Below are 13,508 nucleotides of genomic sequence, written 5' to 3'. Positions count from 1 at the left end.
GAGGGCAGCAGAACAGAGCTACTGATCAGCTGTTCTGGGGGAATTTGCATACGTGCAGTGCGGTCAGCCTAAGTTGAAGGTGGTTTGTGGAGAGGCTGTTGGCAAGTGACTGTTAAACCCGAAACACTTTGTGAGTGTTTCCCATCCCTACCTCCTCCTCTAACCAACCCCCCCACCCCACGGTGGTTGGGAAGCGAGAGCAGGGGCCTGTCGTGAAGGTGAGTGAGTGCCTTTAAATTTGCTTAACTTTCAGCGGGAACAGGGTTTGAGGTAACATCAGGTAAGCTCTTCCTTTCTTTTTCTTTTTCTTGTTTTTTTTTTAAATCTAGAGGTGATGTCAGGGAAGGCAGTACAATGCTCCTCCTGCAGAATGTTTGAGGTGAGGGACGCCGTCAGTGTCCCTGCTGATTTCATCTGTGGGAAGTGCACCCAACTCCAGCTCCTCAAAAACCGTGTTAGGGACCTGGAGCTTGAGCTGGATGAACTTCGGATCATTCGGGAGGCAGAGGGGGTCATAGATAGGAGCTTCAGGGAAGTAGTTACACCAATGACTGGAGATAGATGGGTAACTGTAAGAGGGACTGGGAAGAAGCAGTCAGTGCAGGGACCCCCTGCGGTCGTTCCCCTGAGTAACAAGTATACCGTTTTGGATACTTGTGGGGGGGACGACTTACCAGGGGTAAGCCATGGGGTACGGGCCTCTGGCACGGAGTCTGTCCCTGTTGCTCAGAAGGGAAGGGGGGAAAGGAGTAGAACATTAGTAATTGGGGACTCAATAGTCAGGGGCACAGATAGGAGATTTTGTGGGAGCGAGAGAGACTCACGTTTGGTATGTTGCCTCCCAGGTGCAAGGGTAAGTGATGTCTCGGATCGTGTTTTCCGGGTCCTTAAGGGGGAGGGGGAGCAGCCCCAAGTCGTAGTCCACATTGGCACTAACGACATAGGTAGGAAAGGGGACAAGGATGTCAGGCAGGCCTTTAGGGAGCTAGGATGGAAGCTCAGAGCGAGAACAAACAGAGTTGTTATCTCTGGGTTGTTGCCCGTGCCACGTGATAGTGAGATGAGGAATAGGGAGAGAGAGCAATTAAACACGTGGCTACAGGGATGGTGCAGGCGGGAGGGATTCAGATTTCTGGATAACTGGGGCTCTTTCTGGGGAAGGTGGGACCTCTATAGACAGGATGGTCTACATCTGAACCTGAGGGGCACCAATATCCTGGGGGGGAGATTTGTTAGTGCTCTTTGGGGGGGTTTAAACTAATTCAGCGGGGGCATGGGAACCTGGATTGTAGTTTTGGGGTACGGGAGATTGAGAGTATAGAGGTCAGGAGCACAGATTTGACTTCGCAGGAGGGTGCCAGTGTTCAGGTAGGTGGTTTGAAGTGTGTCTACTTCAATGCCAGGAGTATACGAAATAAGGTAGGGGAACTGGCAGCATGGGTTGGTACCTGGGACTTCGACGTTGTGGCCATTTCAGAGACATGGATAGAGCAGGGACAGGAATGGTTGTTGCAGGTTCCGGGGTTTAGGTGTTTTAGTAAGCTCAGAGAAGGGGGCAAAAGAGGGGGAGGTGTGGCGCTGCTAGTCAAGGACAGTATTACGGTGGCGGAAAGGATGCTAGATGGGGACTCTTCTTCTGAGGTAGTATGGGCTGAGGTTAGAAACAGGAAAGGATAGGTCACCCTGTTGGGAGTTTTCTATAGGCCACCTAATAGTTCTAGGGATGTAGAGGAAAGGATGGCGAAGATGATTCTGGAAAAGAGCGAAAGTAACAGGGTAGTTGTTATGGGAGACTTTAACTTTCCAAATATTGACTGGAAAAGATATAGTTCGAGTACATTAGATGGGTCGTTCTTTGTACAATGTGTGCAGGAGGGTTTCCTGACACAATATGTTGACAGGCCAACAAGAGGCGAGGCCACATTGGATTTGGTTTTGGGTAATGAACCAGGCCAGGTGTTAGATCTGGAGGTAGGTGAGCACTTTGGAAACAGTGACCACAATTCGGTGACCTTTACGTTAGTGATGGAAAGGGATAAGTATACCCCGCAGGGCAAGAGTTATAGCTGGGGGAAGGGCAATTATGATGCCATTAGACATGACTTAGGATGTGTAGGTTGGAGAAGTAGGCTGCAAGGGTTGGGCACACTGGATATGTGGAGCTTGTTCAAGGAACAGCTATTGCATGTTCTTGATAAGTACGTACCAGTCAGGCAGGGAGGAAGGGGTCGAGCGAGGGAACCGTGGTTTACCAAAGAAGTGGAATCTCTTGTTAAGAGGAAGAAGGAGGCCTATGTGAAGATGAGGCATGAAGTTTCAGTTGGGGCGCTTGATAGTTACAAGGAAGCGAGGAAGGATCTAAAGAGAGAGCTGAGACGAGCAAGGAGGGGACATGAGAAGTCTTTGGCAGGTAGGATCAAGGAAAACCCAAAAGCTTTCTATAGGTATGTCAGGAATAAAAGAATGACTAGGGTAAGAGTAGGGCCAGTCAAGGACTGGTGGGAAGTTGTGTGTGGAGGCTGAGGAGATAAGCGAGATACTAAATGAATACTTTTCGTCAGTATTCAATCAAGAAAAAGATAATATTGTGGAGGAGAATGCTGAGACCCAGGCTATTAGAATAGATGGCATTGAGGTGCGTAGGGAAGAAGTGTTGGCAATTCTGGACAAGATGAAAATAGATAAGTCCCCGGGGCCGGATGGGATTTATCCTAGGATTCTCTGGGAAGCCAGGGAAGAGATTGCTGAGCCTTTGGCTTTGATTTTTAGGTCATCATTGGCTACAGGAATAGTGCCAGAGGACTGGAGGATAGCAAATGTGGTCCCTTTGTTCAAGAAGGGGAGTAGAGATAACCCCGGTAACTATAGGCCGGTGAGCCTAACGTCTGTGGTGGGTAAGGTCTTGGAGAGGATTATAAAAGATACGATTTATAATCATCTAGATAGGAATAATATGATTAGGGATAGTCAGCATGGTTTTGTGAAGGGTAGGTCATGCCTCACAAACCTTATCGAGTTCTTTGAGAAGGTGACTGAACAGGTAGACGAGGGTAGAGCAGTTGATGTGGTGTATATGGATTTCAGTAAAGCGTTTGATAAGGTTCCCCACGGTCGGCTATTGCAGAAGATACGGAGGCTGGGGATTGAGGGTGATTTAGAGATGTGGATCAGAAATTGGCTAGTTGAAAGAAGACAGAGAGTGGTAGTTGATGGGAAATGTTCAGAATGGAGTTCAGTTACGAGTGGCGTACCACAAGGATCTGTTCTGGGGCCGTTGCTGTTTGTCATTTTTATAAATGACCTAGAGGAGGGCGCAGAAGGATGGGTGAGAAAATTTGCAGACGACACTAAAGTCGGTGGAGTTGTAGACAGTGCGGAAGGATGTTGCAGGTTACAGAGGGACATAGATAAGCTGCAGAGCTGGGCTGAGAGGTGGCAAATGGAGTTTAATGTGGAGAAGTGTGAGGTGATTCACTTTGGAAAGAATAACAGGAATGCGGAATATTTGGCTAATGGTAAAATTCTTGGTAGTGTGGATGAGCAGAGGGATCTCGGTGTCCATGTACATAGATCCCTGAAAGTTGCCACCCAGGTTGATAGGGTTGTGAAGAAGGCCTATGGTGTGTTGGCCTTTATTGGTAGAGGGATTGAGTTCCGGAGCCATGAGGTCATGTTGCAGTTGTACAAAACTCTAGTACGGCCGCATTTGGAGTATTGCGTACAGTTCTGGTCGCCTCATTATAGGAAGGTCGTGGAAGCTTTGGAACGGGTGCAGAGGAGATTTACCAGGATGTTGCCTGGTATGGAGGGAAAATCTTATGAGGAAAGGCTGATGGACTTGAGATTGTTTTCGTTAGAGAGAAGAAGGTTAAGAGGTGACTTAATAGAGGTATACAAAATGATCAGAGGGTTAGATAGGGTGGACAGCGAGAGCCTTCTCCCGCGGATGGAGGTGGCTAGCACGAGGGGACATAGCCTTAAATTGAGGGGTAATAGATATAGGACAGAGGTCAGAGGTGGGTTTTTTACGCAAAGAGTGGTGAGGCCGTGGAATGCCCTACCTGCAACAGTAGTGAACTCGCCAACATTGAGGGCATTTAAAAATTTATTGGATAAACATATGGATGATAAGGGCATAGTGTAGGTTAGATGGCCTTTAGTTTTTTTTTCCATGTCGGTGCAACATCGAGGGCCGAAGGGCCTGTACTGCGCTGTATCGTTCTATGTTCTATGTTCTAACTTCATTTGAAGTCTACTTGTGACAATAAGTGATTTTCATTTCATTTCATTTCATTTCGCAGAAGGTAAAAGCAGAAGCTCCTCAGAAACTAGTGCGTTTACAAGTGAATAACTTCATATTTATCCACATTATACTGCATCTGCCTTGTACTTGCCCACTCAACTTGTCTCAATCACCCTGAAGCACCTTAACATCCTCCTCACCATTCACATTCTCACCAAGTTGTGTTTCACCAACAGACTTGGAAATAAAGCCCATATCTTCCTGATTCCCCAGGCTGGGAACCATCCAACAAACCTATTAACTTTGGATAATTCTGCCAGTTTTACCCTGATAGTTACTCTGAAAGGGTTATGCGGTCAGATGATCTCAGTGATTAAAGCTGGGAATGTTGAATCCAAGTTTAAACATAGGCATGCTTCCTAATTTTCAAACTGCAGAGCTGGAACAGACTGTATTCCTCCAGACAGGCCTAGAACTACCTGACCAGCTGCTAACAGACATCATTGTTTCAGAATCAACCATTGTTTATATCTCCAGAGAATCAGTTACGGGAGATCTGCGCAGACTTGGTGGAACTCAACTTAACAGGGGGCCAGAGGCATGGTCTGACCCGGACAATACTTGGCAGCTGGAAGTACAAAATCCAGTTTTACAACCTCCAAATATAGGAGCAGCCACCTCATTGGATCTTCTTGCCCCCACCCAATGCTAGTATTGGACACAGACCACAGAATCTGCGAGAAGGGTGTGAAGAGGGGTATAAAAAGACATCTGTATATCCTGAGACATCAGCCAACCCTCAAATACTGAGGAAAGGGTGTCCCAGCCATGTTGAATGGGTATTACCAGTCTTTTCAGTCAAACAATTCAAATATAGTGATAGGGACTGTTACATCCTGGTGGTTGACCGGTTGGCATAAGTGCACTAGAGAACGTCTAGTTCGTGACTAGTAAAATTTTTATTGTTGAACAATAACGAGGGTTAGATAATCATTAGAAAACTTACTTATTATAAATTATCTAAGAGCTACTACAAATGTGACTATCCATTACAACCACTATCTCCAGACTCCCTGAGGTAACAGTGTCACATGGTTGTGCCCTACTGCCACCTGCTGGTTGGAGGTTTTATCTATCATTATTTACATGATTGCTTTTGCATGTCGCCACATCCCCTTCTTTTGGAAATATATAACATTTACATACAATATTTGAATTTAATAAACACTATCATATGCATGCTGCTTCCATTATTTAAATGTTTACAGTCCATCACAAATACAATCTGTCTGGCTTTCTGCTGTGTCTTGTTGACCTTCTAAGCATTGGTTGAACTTTTGAGTTTGCTTGTTTTTCAACTGTTTCTGAAGATGTTTCCTTCTGTGTTTTGCAGATTTTTGGCTTGCTCTGTTTCTGTGTGCTGAGGTAGCGTTTGTTCAGTCATCCGGCGATTGCTTTTCTACATTGTCCGGTGGTTCTGAAACAAGTTGTTGCTGAACCTTCAGCAAGGCTCTGCCGTTTCTTCGTAGAACTTACCCTTCATCGGTGATGATGGTGTATGACTGAGGACTTGATGGTTGTATTAATTTTGCACACTTCAACCTTCCACCTCTATCAGGATCTTCTACCCTGTGTCATTCTTTGCTAACATCCTGTGGATTTATCACAATACCTCTTCTGCCCCTTTTTTTGAAATGCGAGCTTCTTCACAAGTTTGACTCTTTGGTTCCTGTGGAATGTATGGTAAGCTTGTTCTGAACTGTCGATTTATCAACAATTGTGACGGAGATAATCCATTTATCCTGCCAGATAGAAAAGATCCATTCCCACTTTCTGCCATGGAGTTGGAATTATTTCACGCATTTGCAGGGTTCTTTTCGTTGTTTGTCCTGAAATTTCTGACAAGTTGCACAGTTTTTTTATCATGACCTCAATGTCTTCATTGATGCCTCAACAGTATACCGTTTCTCTGGCTCTTTGTTTGTATTTTTCTATGCCTAAGTGTCCCTCATGAATCTTCCTTTGAATCATGGATTGTGAAGATTGTGTTATGACAATCCTATGCTTGAGCAAAAAAACCATTGGCTGCACTTACCTCTGCTGTAATGTTATAATATTAGGAACAGATTAGTTCTGGCCACCCCTCACTGAAATATTTCATGATTCTCTGCAACATTTCATCTTTCTTGGTTTGATCTTGTATAGGGCAGCACGGTAGCCTTGTGGATAGCACAATTGCTTCACAGCTGCAGGGTCCCAGGTTCGATTCCGGCTTGGGTCACTGTCAAGTCTGCACATCCTCCCCGTGTGTGCATGGGTTCCCTCTGGGTGCTCCGGTTTCCTCCCACAGTCCAAAGTGCAGGTTAGGTGGATTGGCCATGATAAATTGCCATTAGTGTCCAAAATTGCCCTTAGTGTTTGGTGGGGTTACTGGGTTATGGGGATAAGGTGGAGGTGTTGACCTTGGGTAGGGTGCTTTTTCCAAGAGCCGGTGCAGACTCGATGGGCCGAATGGCCTCCTTCTGCACTGTAAAATCTATGATATCTATGATCTCTGATTAGTTTTGACTTCTCATCACACACTGGAAGGGATTCTGTCACCAGACTCACGTGTACTTGCACATCCTCGTTCGTATGTTGTTCTCCCTACATATCCGTATCTCGAGAAAGAGTGCACCAACTACTAGAAGATGTTTTCCTGACATATAAATGAGTTTGAAGTCATATCTCTAAGTTCATCATCATACGTTGTATTCTTGGTAACATCTCTTTTAGACTTTTCTTCACTGTCGCCAGAAGTGGTCTATGATCAGTTTCAACTCAGCATGTCAGTAGGCCATGTACATAATCATGGAATTTATTTAATCCATTTATCAAACCCAAATATTCTTTTTCTATTTGTGCATATCTACGCTCTGTGTCAGTCACTGACCTGGATGCATAGGTAATTGGAAGGCAATTTTCATCATTGTCTTGCTGCGATAACACTGCTCTCAGCCCATCTTTCGACACATCTATCGATATTTTTCATCTTCTTTGTAAGGTCAATGGTTCCTGTGGCACTAGCCACTCATTCTCATGTCTGCCATTGGAAAAGAGTATCCTTTTTGATTATTTCCCTCAAGCATGTCGTTTTTGCTGATAGGTTCGGAATAAATTTTCCTCCAAAATAAATTTTCCCACAAAATTTATCATACCTAGCATCCTCAGGACTCCTTTTTTTGTCTGTTGGACTCTTTATTTTCTTGGTCAGGTTGTACACCTCTAGCAGAAAGTGTGTCTCCCAAGAATGTGAATTTTTCAACACCAAACTGGCATTTGGTTTTATTTAACTTCAGACAATGCTTTTTGATGCTCTTCAGCACTTTAATAAGCATTTCGTCGTGCTCTTCTTTTGTTGAGCCCCAAACAATAATATAGTCTACGTGCACTCTAACTCCTGGAATTCCTTCTACGATATGTTCCATTGCTCTATGGAAATTTTTAGATGCTGAAATAATACCACATGGCATTCTGAGAAAACAGTATCGCCCGAATGGAGTGTTAAAGGTGCACAGCTTTGTACTCCCCTTATCCAACTCGAGTTGCTCAATACCCTGCGATGCATCTAGTTTGCTAAAGCATGTCGCTGCTGACATCTTATATGTAGTCTCTTTTTTCGTAATTGGATAATATTCTCGCTTTATATTTAAATTGAGATCTTTGCAGATTCTCAGTTCATTATTTTGTTTCTTCACGCAGACCATGGAGTTCACCCAGTCCTTTGGTTCTTCAATTCATTTTATCACCCTGATGGAACCATCAATTCACCAGACACGTGTTTTCCGATATGAATATAGGCTTTAATCTACTTACTACAGAGCTAGCCTGTTACCCGTTGATGAACTCTCAGTGAACTGCAGGCTGACTCTGGACAAGGGTATTTATACAGCAGCACAAGGGGGAGGAGTCATGTGCGGAGCCAAGGGTGGAGCCCTGTACAAGCTCCTGAGCATTCCCAGAGCTACTCCCCCTAGTGGTCGGATAACGCTACTGCGCTTACAAAGATACAGTGTGAATTACCATGTTACATTCACCACACACCCCGAGATTGGTCATTCTCTCTTAATTCATTTTTTAGTTGATCCTTTAATGGAGCTGGTATTCGCCTTGCTGCATGTAACTAGATCTGATAAGTGAATGACAAAACTTTAAATCCTTGGAATATTTTTGGAAACGCTTTCATGATTAAATCCACTGACCTACTTTACATGGTTACAGCACAGTCAGTATTGTGTACTCTTTTTACTAATTTGGGTGCTTCACATGCTTCCACTCCCAGCAATGATTCGGGCTTAATCTCTACATTGGAAAACTGAGGCCTCAGATACCCTTCATCTCCATTTTCATTTCAACTAGACCAGAGCCCATGGTCTCTGATGGTCTTTTATCAGGTAATTTGTATCCACAACCCCCAGACAGGGATCGTGATCACACAAGAACATGGACTCCTACTCTCAATGTCCGCCATGATCCCACCCAAGTATGATTGGTATCGATTATCAGCATGCCACATTACAGAACAATATGATTGGTAACCATCATTACCCTGCACTCTTCTAAAGTTTGCAAACCTCTGCCATCATTTTCTATGTCCGTGTCTGTGGGACTCGTTGAATTTTAACATTCTGGCTACTTGTCATTTTCATCAGCATTCCCATAATATCTCTCCGGTTCCTGTGGACCTAAAGTCGTCTTTTTTAAAAATAAAATTTAGAACACCCAATTATTTTTTTTCCCAATTAAGGGACAATTTAGTGTGGCCAATCCACCTAACCTGCACATCTTTGAGTTGTGGGGGTGAAACCCACGCAGACATGGGGAGAATGTGCAAACTCCACATGGAAAGTGACTCAGGGCCGGGATTCAAACCCGGGTCCTGTTGCTCGTTCTGGGTGAGTGTGCAAAACACTCAATTGGGCTCTGTTTCTTTACTTAGCTCTGGAGTCGCCTGGTATCGTTAAGATACCGCCACAAGTTCAAGGCGAAGTTCAAAGCAATAAAACCATACACCAATTAGTAAGTTCAAACAACTGAGTTTATTATAATTGTATTATAATACAATTATAATAGCTACCCATGCACACGCTAAAAGGATTAAACTATTCCTACTGCTAAATAAACTAATACTTATCTTGAAGGAACTGCCGGGTTAGGGAACAAGGCCTCTTGCTCTGCTCTGGTCTGCAGACTTCAGGTTGGTATAAGTTAAAAGGGTTCAGGAGTGTCTATCTCTGGTAGCGATCGTTGTGAGACACTTACTTGCTGGCGGCTGCTGTCCCAAGCCTCTCTCTCTCTCCGTCAAGGTCTTCTGAGCAAAAGCTGGTCGAGGTGCTGGTCCACAAGGGAGGGCTGGTCAAGGAGAGAGGAGGGCTGGACAAGAAGACTGAACCATGTGTGGGACCTGTCTTTTATAAGTCCCAGGGATCCGCGCCCCTTTGGACTCCCTTACCTGCTTGGAATCGATTGGGTCTCTTCCCAATCGATATTGTTTGAATCCCCCCAATACTGAGGCTCTTCTTTAGCTACTGGGCGGGCTTTCAGGCTCTTTGTTTTCGAACCCTGCTGGTGTCTGAGTGTCTGGTATCCTTTACAATGTTGCAGCTGCTTCCCCATTTGTGTCCATTGTCTCTGGAATCGTTCCATTAACATGCTAATTATCCTGGTGATTGCCTCATTAGTATGCGGAATGTTCGTTTCGGTGCTGTCTGCTTTCTTAGCAGACAGAATCCACTCCTGCTAGGTGCAGCCTGCTGGTGCTGCAAACATTGTCCATTTTAACCTGTATGCTTTGCGTTCCTCCATTTTGTATTCGGGGAATGGCCAACTCCGGTGGCTACAGTCCTCAGTGCTGCAGTCCTAGTGCTAACCACTGTGCCACATGCCGTCCTTTTGTGCTCCTTTTCTGAATACTGAATATCTCCCACTCCTCAGGCATGGTACTGTTGTACCTTTGATCCTCTGATGCATTCAACAAGTTTACTTATTCAAATGTTTTACTCAGGTGCCCTTATTTGCGAGATGAACAAAGGACAAAACAGGTTCACAGTATAATGCAATTTTATTCACAATTCTATTACTCAACAAAATATGACTCAGACTCACTGCTGAGCTTTGGGTTTTAACAACACAGTAAAGGAGGCTGGCAGGCTTCGATCACTCGATGTGGATGTCTTCTCAGGGTTCTAAACCCAGGTACCTTTTTGCAGTGGTTGAGCCTAGACAACTCCCAGGTTATTGCTCAAGATTAAGGGCAGCACGGTAGCATGGTGGTTAGCATAAATGCTTCACAGCTCCAGGGTCCCAGGTTCGATTCCCGGCTGGGTCACTGTCAGTGTGGAGTCTGCACGTCCTCCCCGTGTATGCGTGGATTTCCACCGGGTGCTCCGGTTTCCTCCCACAGTCCAAAGATGTGCGGGTTAGGTGGATTGGCCATGCTAAATTTCCCGTAGTGTCCTAAAAAGTAGGGTTAGGGTTAGGGGGGGGGGGGGGGGGGTTGTTGGGTTACGGGTATAGGGTGGATGCGTGGGTTTGAGTAGGGTGATCGTTGCTCGGCGCAACATCGAGGGCCGAAGGGCCTGTTCTGTGCTGTACTGTTCTATGTTCTATCTGTTTGATGCTGCTTTCTTATACTGGGAAGCTTGGTTTGAGTCATATGTATACGCCCATCACTGGCCATTGTCCTAGCCAGCCCCCAACTGGTCAATGGGAAAGACAGGATACTCCTGTTTATCGATGGTGGTTCAATCAAGACCCATTGTCCTCTGAAACTCCCTTTGTCTGACCAGCCATCAGCTCATTATGGAGTCTGATGGCTTCTTTTGTCTGTTCTTCGTCCTGCTGTAGAGTTGATCACCTGTGTCTGGAAGTTTGTTCCACATTCTTAGACTTGGAGTGGGTAATCAAAGTCCATATCGCAATAACAGGTTTATGCTTTGACTTGAGTGCTTTTTGCAGATGGCCAGTATCGTTTCCAACCAGGGGTTCATGAGACAGTTTCTGTTCCTGGCCTGTGTCTTCTCAGTCCGTTTCCAGTACCACATTTCCCCTTGTGATCCCATAAGTGTAAACGCATGGGATCATTAATTTGGGCAACTCTATTCCCAGACTGAGTTAGAGATACATACTTTCCTTACAATATTCAAAGCCTTCATTTCCATATTTACATATTTAAAACCCAATTTCTCTGTCTCATTACCGATGCCATATTTAAATCAAACTTCCATTTGTCCATCTTTTAACATATCATTGTAAAGCTTGATATTTGCTAATGACGACAGTAGCAATAATAACAAAATGCAACATGACAGGCAATAAAGGGTGTATTTCCACTTTAAATCCCAATTCCAAATATTGTCCCAACCAAGCTATTTCCTTCAAAGTTTTGACTCTCATTCCCTAACTGGAGGTGATTAAGTGATTGAAGAATTCCACCATCTTTTGTTGCTTCATTGACACTCCCCAAATTTAACATTATCTCCCCACCTGTAGATCACCTCACTCATGAACACATACAGCCCTTATCCTTGTACAGAAGATCATTAATTGTGAAACTATTTGTAGTTCAATACCCAGGATTAAAACAACCAATCTTACATATTCACGTACTGATTACCTGAGTTAGCATTTACTCAGTATTGATAACACACAAAAAGATGAATATTACTTCTATAAAATATACTAGTTTCAAATGGTCACATTGTAAACTGAGAATGTTTAGTTTATCTCCTTTCGCACAGTGAAAGGGTTTTGAACTCAGCTCAGCAACCCAAACAGACTAACTCCTATTGCCCTTTATTTGTCAAAATTAGAATTTATTTATTATCCTTTCCATATTAGTTACTATTTTCACTTAATTGCCATTTAATTAATTGGATCTCGAGAGCAATTATATGCCAGCATGGTAGTTTTAAGAGAAGTCAAATCATCAGACATTGCAATTGGTGGAGAAGATAAGTGTAACAGTATGCCTTCTAGCAACATTGTATGACTTCTCTTTGGATCTAATGCTATCCATAATACCTTTTGTTAGCCTTAGTTGTGCTGATTTTCTTGTGCTTTTATACAAGAAAGGAATGTACAATTATTACAATTGTTATGGGCCAGGGTTTAGAGAACCCCAAAATGTATCATGGCGTTCACCTGACCCACAACTTTTAATAGATTGTGGTATGGGGAGCAGATGGCCCACTCTACAGGTGTGGTACAGCAGAAATGGAAAAGTATTTCTTTAAACAAAACAATGTTTATTCTATGAACTCAAGTTAACCTTTTAAAACATACAGTGAACATCTTAGCAACCATCAATTCAAATACAACCCCCAAAGAATACAACACTAAGTAATCATTAATAACTTCCCAAACAACATCCAGAAGACAAAAGAAACACCTTTTAAGAGAAGCACATCAGGTTTACATTCACTACTGAGAACATTTATATTTCTGAATTCACCAAATGATCAAGAGATAGTCTTTTCATGGAAGAGAGATCAATAGTACACCTGCTCTGTCTGGCTTCAGCTCAAACACTGAAAATGAAACTAAAACCCACCCTGCAGCAAACAGCCTAAAATGAAAGAAAAAAAGCTGACAGACAGCCCAGCTCCACCCACTCTCTGACATCACTGCAGTAGTAAACACCCATTTCTTAAAGGTACTCTCACTACAGATATTTATATACACATCCATTTATAAACACCCAGTTCTTAAAGGTACTCCCACATGACACAATGCATACATTCATTACTTAAATAGTAGCCACTGCCTATCTACTGTCCTGTTTTTCATGAGGTTTCCCAATCCATTGTAGCCAACACATTCCTTACACCTTCTTAAATTTACTTTGTTTAGTTTTAGGATTCTAGTTTCAGATCAGACTTCTTCACTTTTTGCACAGAATCCCCACAGTGCAGAAGGAGGCCATTTTGGAGCACCACAGCCAGACCCACTTCCCCACACAATCCCCGTAACCCCACCTAACCCGCACCTGTTTGGACACTAATGGGCAGTTTTAGCATGGTCAATCCAACTAACCTACATATCTTTGGACTGTGGGAGGAAACTGGAGCACCCGGAGGAAACCCACGGAGACATGGGGAGAATGTGCCAACTCCACAGACAGTCACCCAGGGCCAGAACTGAATTTGTGTCCCTAGCACTGGGAGGCAGCAGTGCTAACCACTGTGCCAAGGTGTTGCCCAGGCAAATGAAGAATTCTATCCATGTT

General features: G+C 43.9%; 1 protein-coding gene across 2 annotated transcripts in view; it reads left to right on the top strand.

The window, feature by feature from the left end:
- Positions 1–13,508, top strand: part of LOC119951190 (interferon-inducible GTPase 5-like) — a 54,751-nt gene that overhangs the window by 10,980 nt on the left and 30,263 nt on the right. The window contains exon 1 of one of the 2 annotated variants that reach the window (XM_038774217.1): positions 5,717–5,986. The exons of the other annotated variant lie outside the window; for it this stretch is intronic. The gene's annotated coding sequence lies outside the window, so the exon portion shown is untranslated. Of the gene's footprint in view, positions 1–5,716; positions 5,987–13,508 lie in introns of those variants that run through there. 2 annotated transcript variants of the gene reach the window in all.

Source organism: Scyliorhinus canicula, chromosome 17, assembly GCF_902713615.1.
Source record: "Scyliorhinus canicula chromosome 17, sScyCan1.1, whole genome shotgun sequence".
Lineage (NCBI taxonomy): Eukaryota > Metazoa > Chordata > Chondrichthyes > Carcharhiniformes > Scyliorhinidae > Scyliorhinus > Scyliorhinus canicula.
Note: the sequence above shows the minus strand (reverse complement) of the source record. Positions and strands in the feature narration are given on the sequence as shown.